A 15465-nucleotide genomic window follows, 5' to 3' on the forward strand; every position below is an offset into this window, starting at 1 on the left:
TGTTCAGCCAGCTTTCTTATATCTCCCAAGACCACCAGCCCAGGGCTGGCACCACCCACAGGGAGCAAGGCCCTCCCACATCAACCATCAATCAAGAAAACACACTCTAGGATTTCCCACAGGTCATTCTAGTGGGCATTTTCTCAACTGAGGTGCCCTCTTCCAAAATGACTCCAGCTTGTGTCAAGTTGGCATAAGACTAGCCAGCACAGGGAGCACATACTGGTATTTGAAGGCTGGTAGATACAATTAAATTACACCTAGACCTGCTCCTAAATGCATGTCAAAAACCGTTGGACTTCAAGTGTAGTGATGCTTAACTCTTGTAGTTAGAGAATTCTGAAAATTCAGTGGAAGTTATGAACTCCAGCTGGAGAAATGAAAAGCCCCAAACCTCGTAGACATCAGGGGGCTCCAAAGTTTCTCGAATGCCACCCTGTTGGACCATGGGTGGATCACCCCAGAAAGTGAACGAACATTATGAGTTTGCCACAAGAGAACTGGGAGGTCAGAGGCCAGAGGCCAGTGAGGAGCAGGCCTGGGCTTGCTCTGGAGGAAACAGGACCTGGTGGTGAAGGAATTGTGTAAGCTGAGACGTTTTCAGCTTTAACATGCAAATCGGTCCTGTTTGAGAATAACTTCTGTACGTGGTAGGACAGGTAGGACAGGGCCACTCACTGTCTCTATCCCCCCCCACACCATTTTTTTGCTTGTGCATGTATATTTTGTATGTGTGTGCACATATATGTATGTGTGAGAGAGATTTGTGTGTACATATATGCTTGTGTGCATGTGGAGGCCTGAGTTAATATCAGGTGTGTTCTTTATCTCTTTTCACCTTATGTATTGAGGGAGGTTCTCTCTCGTAACCTGAGGCTCAAAAGTTTCACCTAGCCTAGCTAGCTAGCTTTCTTTGCCTCTAGAGAGCTGGGAGTAAATATGGCTGCCATGCTTCCTGAACTTTTCCGGGAGGTGTTAGGGATCCAAACTCCAGACTGCACACTTGTGCAGCACAAATGGTTCATCCACAGAGTCATCTCTCTAGCCTCGAGGCAGGGGCTGTCTTGCTCAGCTATAAGGCCTGATGGTAGACAGCAGAAGTTAGAGTGGGCGTAGATACCATCACTTCCCACACCCTTCCAAAATAGGCACTTGGGAAGTCTGTGGAAAGGCTTACCCTTCTAAGGCCTGGGCCTTCACACATGCTGTCTCCCCTTTCATGTGCTCAGCTCCATCTTCTCTGCCCATCCTCAGGGCGAGCTGCCTTCAGCAGGTCTGATGTCTCTCCAGGCTCACATCTTCCAACCGCTGCTCAGAATCCGAGTCATTTACACATCCTGTGTGCACCATGTTCCCACACTGCTGCCTCTTTTGCCTACCTTTAAAAAAATTAACATTTTATTGTGGAAAATTTCAGACATGTACAAAGTAGTATAGAATAATAATCCCCAATAATCATTACCTAGCCACAGTAATTATCAACTCATGACCCATTTCTTTTTTCACTTAAGCCTCCTATTCTACCTCTCTACTGGGTTATTTTGAAGCAAATCTCAGCCATTGTATGATTCCACCTACAAATATTTCAGTACTAGTCTCTAAAAGGTAGAAGATTAAAGAAAACATTATAGCAATCCCATACTCTCTGGAATTGGCTGTAATTTCTTAATATCTTCAAGTCTCTGAGTAGTGCTGACATTTCTCCAACTCTGACTTTTTTCTACAATTAGTTTATTTGAATCAGAATTCAAATAAGGTTCACACCATGTATTTGGTTGAAATGTTTTTCTTAAAGACTTAATCCAGGGATTTCCCTCCCTACTTTCTTTTGAGCCATACTGTTTAAGAAATGAGGTCTTATTTTTTTTTCCCTGCAGATTTTCTCACAAGAATTGATTTTGCCGGTTGCATCTCCATTGTGTCATTGAATCATTCTAAACCAATACTTAGGTTCTGTTGTTTCAAGATTATTATTATTATTATTATTATTATTATTATTATTATTAAGGATGTGGTAGCACTTCCATCTCAGGTGCAAAATATCTAGTTGCTTCTCTTCTTGGGGCATTAGCAGCTCTTTAGGATTGTTATCTGCATTTGAATTGGCAAGATTCATCTTTGATGGGTCAGACAACAAATATTTTAGTCTGCAGACCATGTGGTCTCAAACACTCAGGAAACAGCTAAAGTAAACATGTTAAGGACAAGAAATGGATGAGTCCCCCCACCCCAAAACTATAAAAGCAAAAAGTCAAGTGTAGTCCACACATGCTGATTTACTGACCCCTTCCTAGAGTGTTCACAAGGACTGTACCCTGTCATCCCTTCATTTACTAGTTAAACATATTTATAAAGGAAAAATGTCTTTACATTGTGACCACTTCCATTCTTTCTGTGTCTTTTAAAATGATGCTCCTGTCTCTCTTCCTTCAAACTTGGTCTTCCTAAGACTGTCAGTGACCTTCCTGTTGCCCAATCTAGTGGTTAACTTTTCTTTTTCTCCTATAACTTTAAGTTAATTTCTTGAGAATCTCATACACTGTATTTTAATCATATTCATCCCCCAAGTCCTCCCAGATTGATGCTACTTTCCTACCCACAAAACTTTGTGCCTCCCCTGCCCCAACTCATCACGTATGATTTGGGCCACATATATACTCTTGGATATCACCTTCCACTGGACTTAGCAGGGATCATACCCTTAAGGAAAGCTGCCTCTCCCTCTCCTGCCAACTATCAGTTGCCAACAGCTCCTTAGTGGGGGTAGGACTTCATGCCCATCTCCTCTTTCCAGCCTTGGGTTTGGTGTGGATTGAGTTTGAATAGGGCTTATACTTTCCATCACAATGTCTGTGAGTTTGTATGTGCAACTGTTGCCCTGTGTCTGGAAAATACTGTTTCCTGTAGCTGTCCCAGTCTTTCTGTTCTTGCTCCTGCAATAATCCCTCGGCCTTGGGAGGAGAGGCTATGATATCGATGTCTCATGTATGGCTGAATATTCCACAGTCTCTTTTCTCTGGGCTTTGGCAAGTTGCTAATTTCTGTTAATCACCGTCTACTACAAAATCGTGGTCAACTCCAAGTTCTCATTGTGAGACTCTTGATGTCAACCATTGGCACATAGTTATCCCTTTTCCTGAAATTGCTTTTTACTCCTGACATTGATGACACTGTCTTCTCCTGGTGTTTTCCCTACCTTATTGATAACTTTCCAAACAGGCTACGAGCCTTAGATACCCCAAGAATCAGTCTTCTTTTCTTTTTTAACTGAAATCTTTCAACAAGGACCCTTGATTTAAAATATCACCATAGGCAGGTGACTTCTAAATCTATAGCTTATTGGACTCTATGTGTGCCCTCCATCTGGTGGCCCATGGGCCATTTTTGTTATGAATGAATGTCTTGCCAATGTTTTTTTGTGTTCAAGCTGAATTCCTGCTCTTCCTTTGTAAAATCTGCTCCCTCTTCAATATTCTATTTCTCAGTTAATGACAATTTCCTCCCTTTAATAGCTCAAGCAAAAAACAAAATTCTTAGTGTCATCCTTGACACTTCTCTTTCTTTCAGTCCCCACATCCAATCTGTCAGCGATGCTGTTGGCTCTGCCTTCAGAACATACCCACTTCTCACTGCCTTCCCTTCTTCCTACTGGGTTCAGGCTACCATCACCCCTTTCCTGGACTGGACCCACATTTTGCTTACAATGCAAACATGTCGTCTGTCTAGTTATTGTTCTATTGCTGTGAGGAGACACTATGACCAATGCATTATAACAGAAATCATTTAATTGGGAGCTTATTTCCAGTTTCAGAGCATTAGTGCATGACTATCATGGTGAGAAGCATAGTGGCAGGCAGGCGAGCCAGTGAGCAGGAGAGCAGGCAGGCAGGTGTGGTTCTGGAGCAGTAGTTGAGAGCTTACATCCAACCTGCAGACGGGGCAGAAGGAGCAAGACTGGGCCTGGTTATAGGCTTTTGAAAGCTTAAAACCCACTCCCAGTGACACACCTCCTCCAGCAAGGCCACACGCCAAGCCTTCCTAACTAGGCCATCAACTGTAAATTAAATGTTCAAATATAGGAGCCTGTGGAGCCATTCCCATTTAAATCCCCTCACTGTCCTGTGTGGGCTATGCTCTCAACCTGGAGCCCAAGTAGCCCATAAAAACTGTAAACAGGTTATCTTACTTGTTTTCTTCTCATCCAATGACTTCCCATCTCATGGAGGAGAGAGTCCTCCAAATGTTCCTTCCCCTCAAAAGTGATCGCAGACTTCCCTGGGTTCCAGGTTTAGCTAGATCTTGGGTGGAAAGCCCTCCCTAGCCTCACTGCTGGCCCAGGGGTGTTCCCACCAGCTCTTCACCTGCACATCCTGTTTCATTGTTTGGTTCTAACATCTTCAGCCTGGAATTTGTGCTGATCCAGAGAAAGGCAGTGCTGGCCTCTTTGGCATTTTCTATCCATCTCTGTGTCACCCAGGGGTGCTGGTGACTTGGTCCCTCTCCACTCAGCTACGTGAAATCGTGTCTGTCATTTTGAATTGGAATACACATGTGACATATGGATACCTTGGGTCCCTGCTGGGGGAATGTGGATGATGTCATGAAGCAAAGATGTCTGCAACGCTGCCAGCCTGCAGCCCCTCCCCGGCCAAGCTGTTCATGCTCAGCCTTTGGCCTCCTATACCAGCGCAGACTTGAAGCAATGTGCCATTATTCGTGATCACAGTTTCAACCTTCTTAATGTCCCCTGCTGCTCCTGGTGGGAGTTAGTCAGATTACACTGGCTTCATAACCCCTTCTGTTTTGAGATAATCTAATCATTACAAACACTGTACACTGTCCATCTAACGGTGGCTCCTGATTTTCTTTCTGAGGCTTCTTCTCTCAGGGCTGTTTTAACACTCTTAACTGAGCACTCTAGTGAAGACAGAAGCAGGGCCCACCTCCCAGTAGTGAGCCTATAGAGGCAGGCATCCATCCCATCACCTACGTCTTCTTAGTACGTGGCGCAGTGATAGGGTGTAGTAGGGAATCCATAGCTGTTTATTAAAGATAATGATAAATAAGAAAGTTCTGTTAATCCAACCCCTATGATGGGCAGACACCAATCTGAACCTTGTGTGTCCCTCAGCATAACCAAGTGCGGCACTGTAATTGCTGCTCTTTGGATATGGAAGCTGGGGCTTAGAGGAGCTAAGTCTTCACCTAAGGTGACATAGCTTTTAAATAGTGTTAAAGATTTAAACCTAACGTGGTTGGTTCCAGAATCCACACTCTTTTTTGAGTATTATTTTAAATGTACTTAGTTCTTATTTTTGTATACGTATGCATGTATATGTTTGTGTGTGCATGTATACATGTTCATGTGGGTGTGTGTGGGTACATGTGGTAGAGAGGACAGAGCATGTTTATAATACATCTTGGTCACTCCCCTATCCTGTTTTCTCTTATCTTCCTATCACCTCCATCAACCCCCTTCCCTGTCATTCCTTTAGCAGTAATATTTTCAAGTTTTATCCATGTTGTGGCATTGATGAGGATTGCCTTCCCATTTAAAAAAAATAGCATTTCCTATTGTATTTACCCATTTGTCTGTTAGTGGGTATATGAGTTACATGATCTTGGCTGCTGTGAATCTACTACTGTGGATACAGGTTTATCTGTTTGAGTGCTCACTTTCATTGTTTTAGATATTTATAATCAGAAGTGAAATTCCTGGATCATGTGATCATTCCTGTACCATTTTGTAGTGTCATTAGCAATGTTACAAGGATTCTGATTTCTCCACCTTCTCACCCAGACTTGTTATATTTTCTTTTTAAGATGACAGCCATCCTAATGGATAGGACATGGTCTCTCACTGTGCTTTAGTCTTGCCACTCTGTAAGGACTGGTGACATTGAGTTAAATGCCATGTGTACATTGACCATTTTTGCATAACTCCTTTGGGAGAGATGTGGGTTGAAGTTCCTTATCCATTTAACTTGTTTTAATTTGACGAAAGATTGTCTTTTCCTTTTTTCATATTGTTGAAAATGATGTGAACATAAATCTGAAGGTTTCGTTCCAGACTCTCCAGTCATTTCCGTTCACCTATGCTGTCTTTATGAAGGTGTCATCCCTCAACTCTGCTCTTTTTCAAGATAATTTTATTTATTCTGAGTCTTTTAAGTTTTCTTATAAGTTTTAGTTTGTTTTTTTCACTTATGCAGAAATGTCACTGGAATTTTGATAGGGATTGTATCGAATTTGTAGGCCCTCTTGGATAGAATTGACAGCTGAGAATGTTCTTGTTCAATCTGTGACCAGAGATGACTTTCTTTTAACATTTTTTGGCAACATTTTGTTGTTGTTTTTCTTTCTTAACTGTTGTCTTTGTTTTTTAAAACTTGCCCAATTCATCTAGCTCTCCTCTTGGTGTCACTGACAATGACAAAACCGCTGAGTGTTACTGTGTAGCTTTCCATACCCAATTTATAAACGAAACAATAACGTTTATATAATATGTATAACCAACTATTTAATTTTCCATTTAAGAATTCATTTTGGAGTTATGTAGTGGCGGCTCACACCTTTAGTTCCAGCACTTGGGAAGCAGAGGCAGGTGAATCTTTGTGAGTTGGAGGCCAGCCTGGTCTACAGAGCTTGTTCTAGTACAACCAAGGCTGTTACACAGTGAAACCCTGTCTCAAAAATAAATAAATAAATAAATAAATAAATAAATAAATAAATAAAATTATCTTGGAGATCCTTTGGAGTAAAGACCTTGTGTCTTGTTTGTAATGCTGTATGAACCCTATAATTTATTTAGTTGATGAATAAATTAAGAAAATTTTTTTAACACATTAAATACTTTGTATTATGTTATTCAATGAATAAACATGGGTTATTTACATATATGAAATACATTTGAAAAATATGGACATAGTAAAATTATGGGGATGAAAGGCATTTTAAAACTTTTGCAGAATTCCCTCAAATTATCTTCCACAGAAATTGTACAACCTGTCTACCTACCCAAAATAACACCAGATTTATTAAATCCTTGCCAACATATAGTGGCACCAAAAGCTTGATCCTTGGCTATCTAAGAAATGAAAAATGGTATTTCCTACTTTATCTATTGTTAGACTAGACAGCCACTCAAATACTAAGAGTCACTTGTATTTTTTCTGTGTATTGATTGTTCATATCCTTTGCACATTTTCTTAAGAATTTCAACACATTCTTTGTGCTAAGGAAATTAGTCCTTCATAATAAAGCACAAATGCAGAAAGCTTTTTCCAATTCATAATTTTCCCTATTGAAGTTATTTATGTTTTATGACAATTTTAATATTTTATGGAGTTGAATGTGTTAGTCTTTTTATTATTTTGGTTTTAGATTGTGCTTACAAAGGCTTTTATAATGGTCAAAATTATGCCTTTTTCTTCTCACCTCCATTGTTCTCACCACTTTATTTCTTTGGTCTTGTATTTATTGATAATTTACTTTCATGTAAGACTTGAGGATCCCATTTAACTCTTTTTTCTATATGTCTCCTAAGTTGACTAATACCATTTGTTAAACACTTCGTGTCTTTCTTGGTGTTCTAAAATACAGTATTTCCTATAAGTATATAGGTATATTTCAGTAATTTTTATTCCATTCTGTTTACTACTCATTGTTCATTGACATGTTGCAATTTTTTGAATAGTTTCATTGTGGTAGATCTTAGGCACATGGGCTGCCTAGTACTTTGCCAACTTGATACATACTAGGGTCGATTTGGAAGAGGGACTCTCAACTGAGAAAATACCCTCCCCCCCCACCTGACTGACTATGGGCAAGCCTACAGTCCATTTTCTTTGTTGATGATTGATGTTGGAGAGCCTAGGTGAGGCTATCCCTGGGCTGGTGGTTCTGGGTTCTTTAAGAAAGCAGGCTGAGCCAGCCTTGGGGGGGGGCAAGCCAGTAAGCAGTACCCCTCCACCGCCTTTAGTTCGTCCTTCTAGGTTCTTGCTTCAGTCCCTTCCCTGACTTCCCTGGACGATGGACTCTGAGCTGGAAGATGAAATGAGCCCTTTTCTCCTTAAGTTGCTTTTGGTCATGGTGTTTATCACAGCAGAAGAGATCCTAACTGAGATGACATAGTCAGTACATTTTTTTTTCAGATTTCCCACATATTATTGTTTATTTATTGTTTCATGAACTTTAGATTAAGTATATGTAGCTTTCCCCCAAATTTATTGAGAATATATTCAGTTTGTCTTGAGTTTTATGGATAATTTACATATTTATGATAGTAATAGTTTTACTCATGAATAAAATATGACTTTCTATTGGTTCAAATTTATTTTGTGTTGTCAAGTAATTTTTTAGATTAAGCATTTCTTCATATTTACAAACTTAGTATTAAAAAATTTGTGTGTTTTTTTTGTTCTGTTTTTGTCTTTCGTGAAGACCATGCTTCTCAGTACTGGAGATCTTACTGGGTTCCTGAAAATGTCATGTCCATGGACTTCACATCGTCCTGGCCTAGGGCTCTGGAAGTGTCCCTGAAGAAGCTCCCTCCTTCCCAAAAAACTGCCACCTAATCCAGACTTGGCCAGTGGTTTGTGTCTGGTGTCAGTTTCTGAGTGACGGCCTGTTTGAGGTCCTTTCTTATCACCTTCCACTAGTCTAGAAAACTCTTTCAGACCTGTGACTTCATTTGATCTTTACAGTAACTATGAGATGTTGGCAGAGAGTGCCTGTTTATGCCCAGGGAAGAGTTGACATGGGAAGATTAAGATGGCTGCCCCGTCTCACCCAGGTGAGCACAGACTGGAAGAGTTGGGACTCCTCATCTTCCAGTCAGGTTCTTCTTCAGCTATGGCACCAGCTTTCTCCCCACACCTTCCCTTTCCCTTCTCCTCTGCTGTCTCCCTCTCTCCCTCTCTACCGTCCTCCTTCCTGCCTTCCCCTCCTTCCTTCCTTTCGCTCTCACCCTCTTCCTTACTTTCTTCTCTTTTTTGAATCAAGGTTTTACTGTGTAGCTCAGGCTGGCCTCAAACCAGGTTCAATCCAACTTCCCCGGCCTTTCAAATCCTAAGATTATAGGAATGCTTATTACACTAAGTTCTGCTGGTTTACTTTATTTCTAGGACTAGAATATGGTAAAGCCATATATTCTATTATGGTAAGACCATATATGGTAAGACACACACACACACACACACACACACACACATATATATATATATATGAGAATATATCAAATATATGGCCTTCCCATATTCTAGTTCTCCTTCCCTACAGCCTCAGCCTTGCTGTTGTGGGTCTGTGCAGAGCTGGGCTTCAAACTTTGCAGCACATACCACAATCAGACTACCAGGCATGGAGGCCTATGCTGCCTTCTGCTGCTCTCTGGATGTTTACTGAGGCAGCCTTCAGGAAAGTTTGTCATTCCCAGAGGTTGGTGGTGACAAGCTGACAACCCAAATTGTTTCACACTGTGGCCTTGATTTCTCAGAGAAAACAATGAGCCCCCCTCCCTTCCTCCCTTGTCTAGACAAGGATTGAAAACAGCCTCATTCTTCTACTCAGCATGGGTCTCCTTCAGTGCTCCCTGCACCACAGGGGATCCTTCTCAGGGCCCCAGGTTCAGTCAGCTGCCAGGGGTCCGCTTCACCCTAGTTTATCAGAGCAGAGTCTGGGTGAATCGGAAGTACGTTCTGAGTCCAGGGCTCACCTCCTGCAGCCTGCCTTCCTTCATCTATTTGCCCACTCTCTGTTTTTATGAACATGATGCTCGTATATGATCTAATGGCAGAAGGTGGGATTTCAGCAAAAGTCTACCCTGCATGCTGATTTAAATTAGAGTATAGGGAAGTTAGAGTTTGTCTCTTGTCATCATTTCATGACACTGGAGCCTTCCGCGCTTCCAGGCTCATCTAGCCATCCTCTTCCTGGAACACGGTGAAAGAAAATGAAGTCAGGATATCAGGGAAATAGCTCCATGTCCACGCTCTTGTGCCATTCTTCACTACAGCCAAGATATGGCATCAACCTACATGCCACTGATGAATGGATGAAGAACATGTGGTCTCTATCGTACACCAAACGGGATATTCTTCATCTGCTAGAGGAAGAAAATGCTGCTAGCTGCAGCAAAATTGATGAGCTAACTTCTGTATCAGATGTACAGAGAGAAATGTCACATGTTCCTCATATGTGGAAATTAAAAGAAAATTAAAAAAGAAATTGATCTGAATGTAGAATAGTAACCATTGCAAGTTGGGAATGTTTGTGACTACTGGGTACTGTTCAGCTTTGGGCGTGAAATGTCCCCCATGGGCTCACAAGTTTGAATACCTAGCTGCCAGCTAGTGAGACTGTTTTGAGTAGCTGTAAGCCTTTGGGGGCGGGGTCTAACTGAGAGGAAGTAGGTCACTGGAGGCAGGCTTGAAAGTCTAAAATCTAGCGCCACTTCCTGCCTTGCCGCTGCTTCTTGGCCAGCTGCTGCTCACACCACTGGCCACCCTACCTTCCCCATTACTGTAGACCATATCCACCTGAACTGAGAGTTAGAATAAATCCTTACTCCTCTAAGTTGCTTCTTATCATGGATTTTTGGCTGTACTGAAGGAAGGCAATGAATACAGGTTCTGAAACACAGATAGAGGCATATGGTGCTGGCCAGCTCAGTAGGTGCCTCCCTTGTTTCTTTATTGCTATCAAAAGTGTTTGCTACTGTCTCCCACAACTTTCTCTAGATGAGTTACCTGATGTCTTGGCTAGTTTTTATGTCAATTCGACACAAGCTAGAGTCATCTAAGAGAGGGAACTTTAAAGGAGAAAATGTATTTATAAGATCCAGCTGTAGGAAGGCCTATAGCGCATTTTCTTAATTAGTGATTGATGTGGGAAGGCCCAGCCCAGTGTGGGTAGTGCAGCCACTAGGGTGGTGGTCCTGGGTGAGCAAGCCATGGTGAGCAAGCCAGGAAGCAGCACTCCTCCACGGCCTCTGCGTCAGCTTCTGCCTCCAGGTTCCTGCCCTGTTTGAGTTCCTGCCACAACCGTCTTCGATGCTGAACTGTGCCGTAGAGATGTAAGTGAAGCACCAACCCTCCTCAAGTTGCTTTTGATCACTGTGTTTTGTCACAGCAATGGAAATCCTAACAAAGGCACCTGACTGGCCATCTTTCTTAGTCGTTGCTCTTTTCATTCATCCATTTGATATGTCTGTGTCAGACATGGCTCCGGGTGCTGAGGGTGCAGAGGTGTACAGGGTTTCAAAGTCTTCACTCTGGGGCTGGAGAGACTATTCAGCAATATGAGTGCATGTCCTGTTCTACAGGAGGACCCAAATTTGATTCCCATCCCCCACACCAGGTGACTCACAGTTGCTGTAATTCCAACTGCAGGAGATCCGACTCCCTTTGCTGGCCCCTTCAGGCACCCGCACTCACGCGCACACAGACTCACATGCATATACATAATTAAGAATAGTAAAATAAACCCAACTGTTCAATCTTATGGAGGTAAGAGGAGAGAGAATAGGTAACTAAGCAAGGAAATAGGAAGGCTTCTCACAGCAGAGGCTACCTTGGAAGAAAGAAAACAAGGACATGGGAAAGAGGGAGATTTGGGGGTGTCCCTTCCAAATGAAGTGGCCAACAGAGTTTTCCGATGATGTGATATTTGATCTTGAAATGACAAAGCACTGACTACCAAGATCTGGGGAAAGAGGATTCAAGGGAGAGGGAAGATGTACGTGCAAAGGTCCTGAGGCAGAGACGAGGTACATGGGGTGCTGCTACTCTCACCAAGGTCCTGTCTTAGGTCAGTGGACCGAGGGCCAAGGATGGGGTCCATTAGTGGGGAAGAACCTGGGGAGTTTGCTGCTATACTCTGAGGTCTTAGATGGTCACTGAGATTTTTTAGGGCATCTTCAGAAGCCAAAGAGAAAAGTAGAGCTGAGTGTTTCCACTGCCTTTCCAGACATATCCCAGGGCTGCATTGGACAATTACACTATGTCTGTGTTCCCTACCTGCCACCCCATCTCCAATAGGCACCAATTTCAGGAGCCATTGAGTGGGAAGGAATTTTCCAACACACAGTAGAGTACTTTAGTTGGCCGATCATGGTAAAGATGGCATAAGGAGAACTGGAAGGGATGTCTTGAAGGACCTATTGTTAGGGCCCCAGTGGCTTCTGTGGTTGGGTCAGGTCAGCTGAGAGACTTAGCCAGAATTCACACCATCCTATCACTGTACCGTGTTCCTTTCTCTCTCCTACCCACCACAGATGTCCAACATACAACAAACTGAATGCTGTCAGAAAAGGATGAGGCAGCCAGATGCTGGGGTTAAAGACAGTCTGTAGTGTTGGGAGGACTCCCAGGGTTCCACCCTCTGCCTGTTGCTCACCTCAGCCGAGGAGCTGGGACAGGGAGATCTCAACCTCTCTCCTGTGCCAGTGTCCTTTAGCTCCCTGAGCCATCAGTCTTGCATTGGCTCCTAGGAAAGTGGACTCGAGAAGAGGCTGGAAGGCAGGGTGAGTGGTCCTTGGGATGTTGACTGACGACCATTGCCTTGAAGTGCTGCTGACTTATTGCCTTCTAAAGTCTTTTGTAAGAGCTCTGAAATACAGGGTGGGGTGGGGTTAGACTCTCCTATCAAGGCCAGTATCAGTCTTTTTAGTAGGAGACCCTGGTTGATGCTGGGGGCTAACATGGGGAACGGCTTCTTTCTTTCTCCTGATTGTTCATGTGGCCATATTCAGAGCTGGTGGGCAAGGGACTTTGTTCATGGAGGGAGTGAGCCACTGAGAAAGATGAGGCCTGAAATAACTCACCAGCATCTGCTCATACTGGAGCTCTCCTTTGGCGCATGGATGTTGTGACTATAAGGGTCACTTTCCAAATGTCAGCTTATTGGTTAAGAAGACACACACACATGTCAGAAAGGACAGTTGGCAGGCAGAGAGTTGGGCTCACTGAATGCTGGAAGACTTGGTAGGGATAAACTGTCCCACACTTCCCCTTTATAGACGGACAGATGGCTGCTGTGGGATGGGCTGCTCCAGGTTCTCTGCTTTAGGTGTGAGACAAGGCTGAATCCAGATTCATCTTGAAGCCCCAGGCCTTCTGATAGATGAATTTATGGGACTACAGCAGGCTATCGAGTGGGGCTTCAGGCACAGAGGACAAGCAAGTTGCCTCCTGCGACTTATCCACTTGTCTTACATGTGACCAGGCATTCCCGAGGAGGAGGAGGCCACTGGGCAGTGCGACCCAAAAGAGCCACGCTGACACCTTGCTCAAGACAGACTGGCTGGTGTAGGGAGTGTGCTGGGTACCTCTGCGTAGCTGAAGGTGTAGTGGAGGCAGGAGGGCTGGGGTCATAGAAGGTCACTGAGCCTCAATGTCAGCCCCTCACATACCTGCTCTAGCTTTTCTCTGTCTGTAGATAACTTCCTCAGCCAGCTCCATAATCCAGACTTCTGTTCCTTTTACATATCCATCTCAGAGTTATTTTCTCAGGAGCATCTTCCTTGGTCATCTTTTTTCAAAATTTCAGTCCGTCAGATCATTCTGCTGTCACTCATTCTCCTAAATTCCTGCATTCGTATCTTTCTGCTACCACTTTGGAGGAGGATCGGTGTTTATGTTCCTGCCATTCATCAGAATTACAAAATGAAGCATCCTCAGGCTTGTTCCCCTCCTCCCCACTTCTCTTTGGACTGTTCTAATTCTCTGTAAAGCATGATTGCCCATGGATCAGGAAAGTACCAGCGTCTTCCCAGCCAGAGGAGGTTCAGACTGAGGAATGGAAGAAGGGAAAGATGTCATCTCCGTTGTTTCTTCTTTCCCTTCCTTCTCAGACACAGCCTGACGCTTCTGCCTAAGAAGCAATGTGGGGCTTGTATCTGCATGGTAAAGCAAACAGAATTCCTATTCTAGAAGGTCCTACTGAGGATTTCAGAGCATCTGCCCATCTCTAACCTGTTAAAGCTCTACAGGTTCAAGAACGGAGTGTTCTGTAAAAGAATTCCTAACTGCCTCCTCCCCCTCTTCAGTGACTTAGGCCTTAGTGCACATTGCCAGTCCTAGTCGTCAGTGGGGCTCCTGGTTTCTTTCATGTCTTTGGGGTGACAGTGCTGGTGACACCAGGGAGGCCTCAGCATGCTGGGTAGCACCGCTTTTCTGAGTATTGTGCTGCCTGTCATGTTGACTTTGATAAATATTTCCCTTTCCGAGTAATAAATGACAGCGACTCAGCTGAAGGCATAAAAGGCATTTTGCATGGGTGTTAATTATTGAGACCACACAGGAGTTCTTTTCAGGGTGCCTGGCCAGGGGTAGCTGCCCACCTTATAGGTAGGGGCACAGAAGAACCTTCAGAGGGTGCTGTCTACAACCAGTTGGGTCAGGAAGAGCTGGAGGAGGGATACATTCCATCAAGTGCTTAGGTGAGGCTGGCTGCTGTGGACACGGGCCCCCCCGCATGCTGGACCACTTTTCTGAGTTCAGTTGTGGGAATTGGCTCCCGGGAGGGAGGAGAATGGGATCACTTCTCCAGACACCATGCCTTCACCCTCAAGGCTGTGGTGTCTAAAGAGAGTAGCTGAGGTTTATGGTCATAATGACAGCCTCAAGCCTGGCTCCTTGAAGCCGTCTGTCCCCGTGAGGTATGTGTCGGTTGCATCCCCAGCACGGAGCCCGCTATGGAGGTCAGTAGAGGTCAGTGTAGACCTGATCTGCCAATGTAAATGGTGAGTGCTCCGGCTCCATACATGGTCACCGGGAGTTACATCTAAAGTTGGAGCTTCCAAGCCTGAGGCCAACGTGAGTCTGGTTGTGCTTTTCATGCCGCCTCTACATCTGATTTACCTCTCATTTCACAGTGGGCGAATTCATCTGTGATCAGGGAGATGATCAGGTCAATGTGGCTTGCTTAGTGGCAGTTCTACCTCTTGTTATCTTAGCGGTGAAGCCTGACACATGTCTCAGATCTAATGAACTGTTGTTACACTCCTAGGAGGTGGTGATTTATGAGTGTGCACATGTGTGTGTGTGCACACACGCACTAGGTGGGTATGTTGTTGTTTCTTGGGATTTTGTGCCCACTAGTGTTTTCTCATGTAGTCTTCTGGGAGATCCAAGTGAGATTTCCAGGAAAAGACCAAATCCTCCTTTCTCCTCTCTACGCCCCAGACTCCAAGGCCACTTTCTGTTTTCAGCTGTTCGGCGTGACAGCTGTGTATGGAGACATCAGTGTCTACTTACAACTTTAAAAAGGATCCATTAGTAGAGCCATCAGGGAGCAGCAGTGAAACGCAATGTTCTCATTTAACACTGACAGTAAAGGGACACGGGGATGTGACAGGCCCGGGAGCCAGGCAGCTCCAGCAGGACTGGAGCCGAGGCTGGCGACAGCAGACAGGTCTCAGTGTGCTGGACAAGTGTGATGACAGCCTCATCCCACCCAGGAACTTCT

The 15465-nt window shown here is 44.0% G+C and overlaps 1 protein-coding gene across 9 annotated transcripts in view; it reads left to right on the forward strand.

The window, feature by feature from the left end:
• Window positions 1-15465, forward strand: part of Cacna1e (calcium voltage-gated channel subunit alpha1 E) — a 476043-nt gene that overhangs the window by 18252 nt on the left and 442326 nt on the right. The window lies entirely within an intron of this gene.

This window comes from Chionomys nivalis, chromosome 5 (genome assembly GCF_950005125.1).
Source record: "Chionomys nivalis chromosome 5, mChiNiv1.1, whole genome shotgun sequence".
Taxonomy (NCBI): domain Eukaryota; kingdom Metazoa; phylum Chordata; class Mammalia; order Rodentia; family Cricetidae; genus Chionomys; species Chionomys nivalis.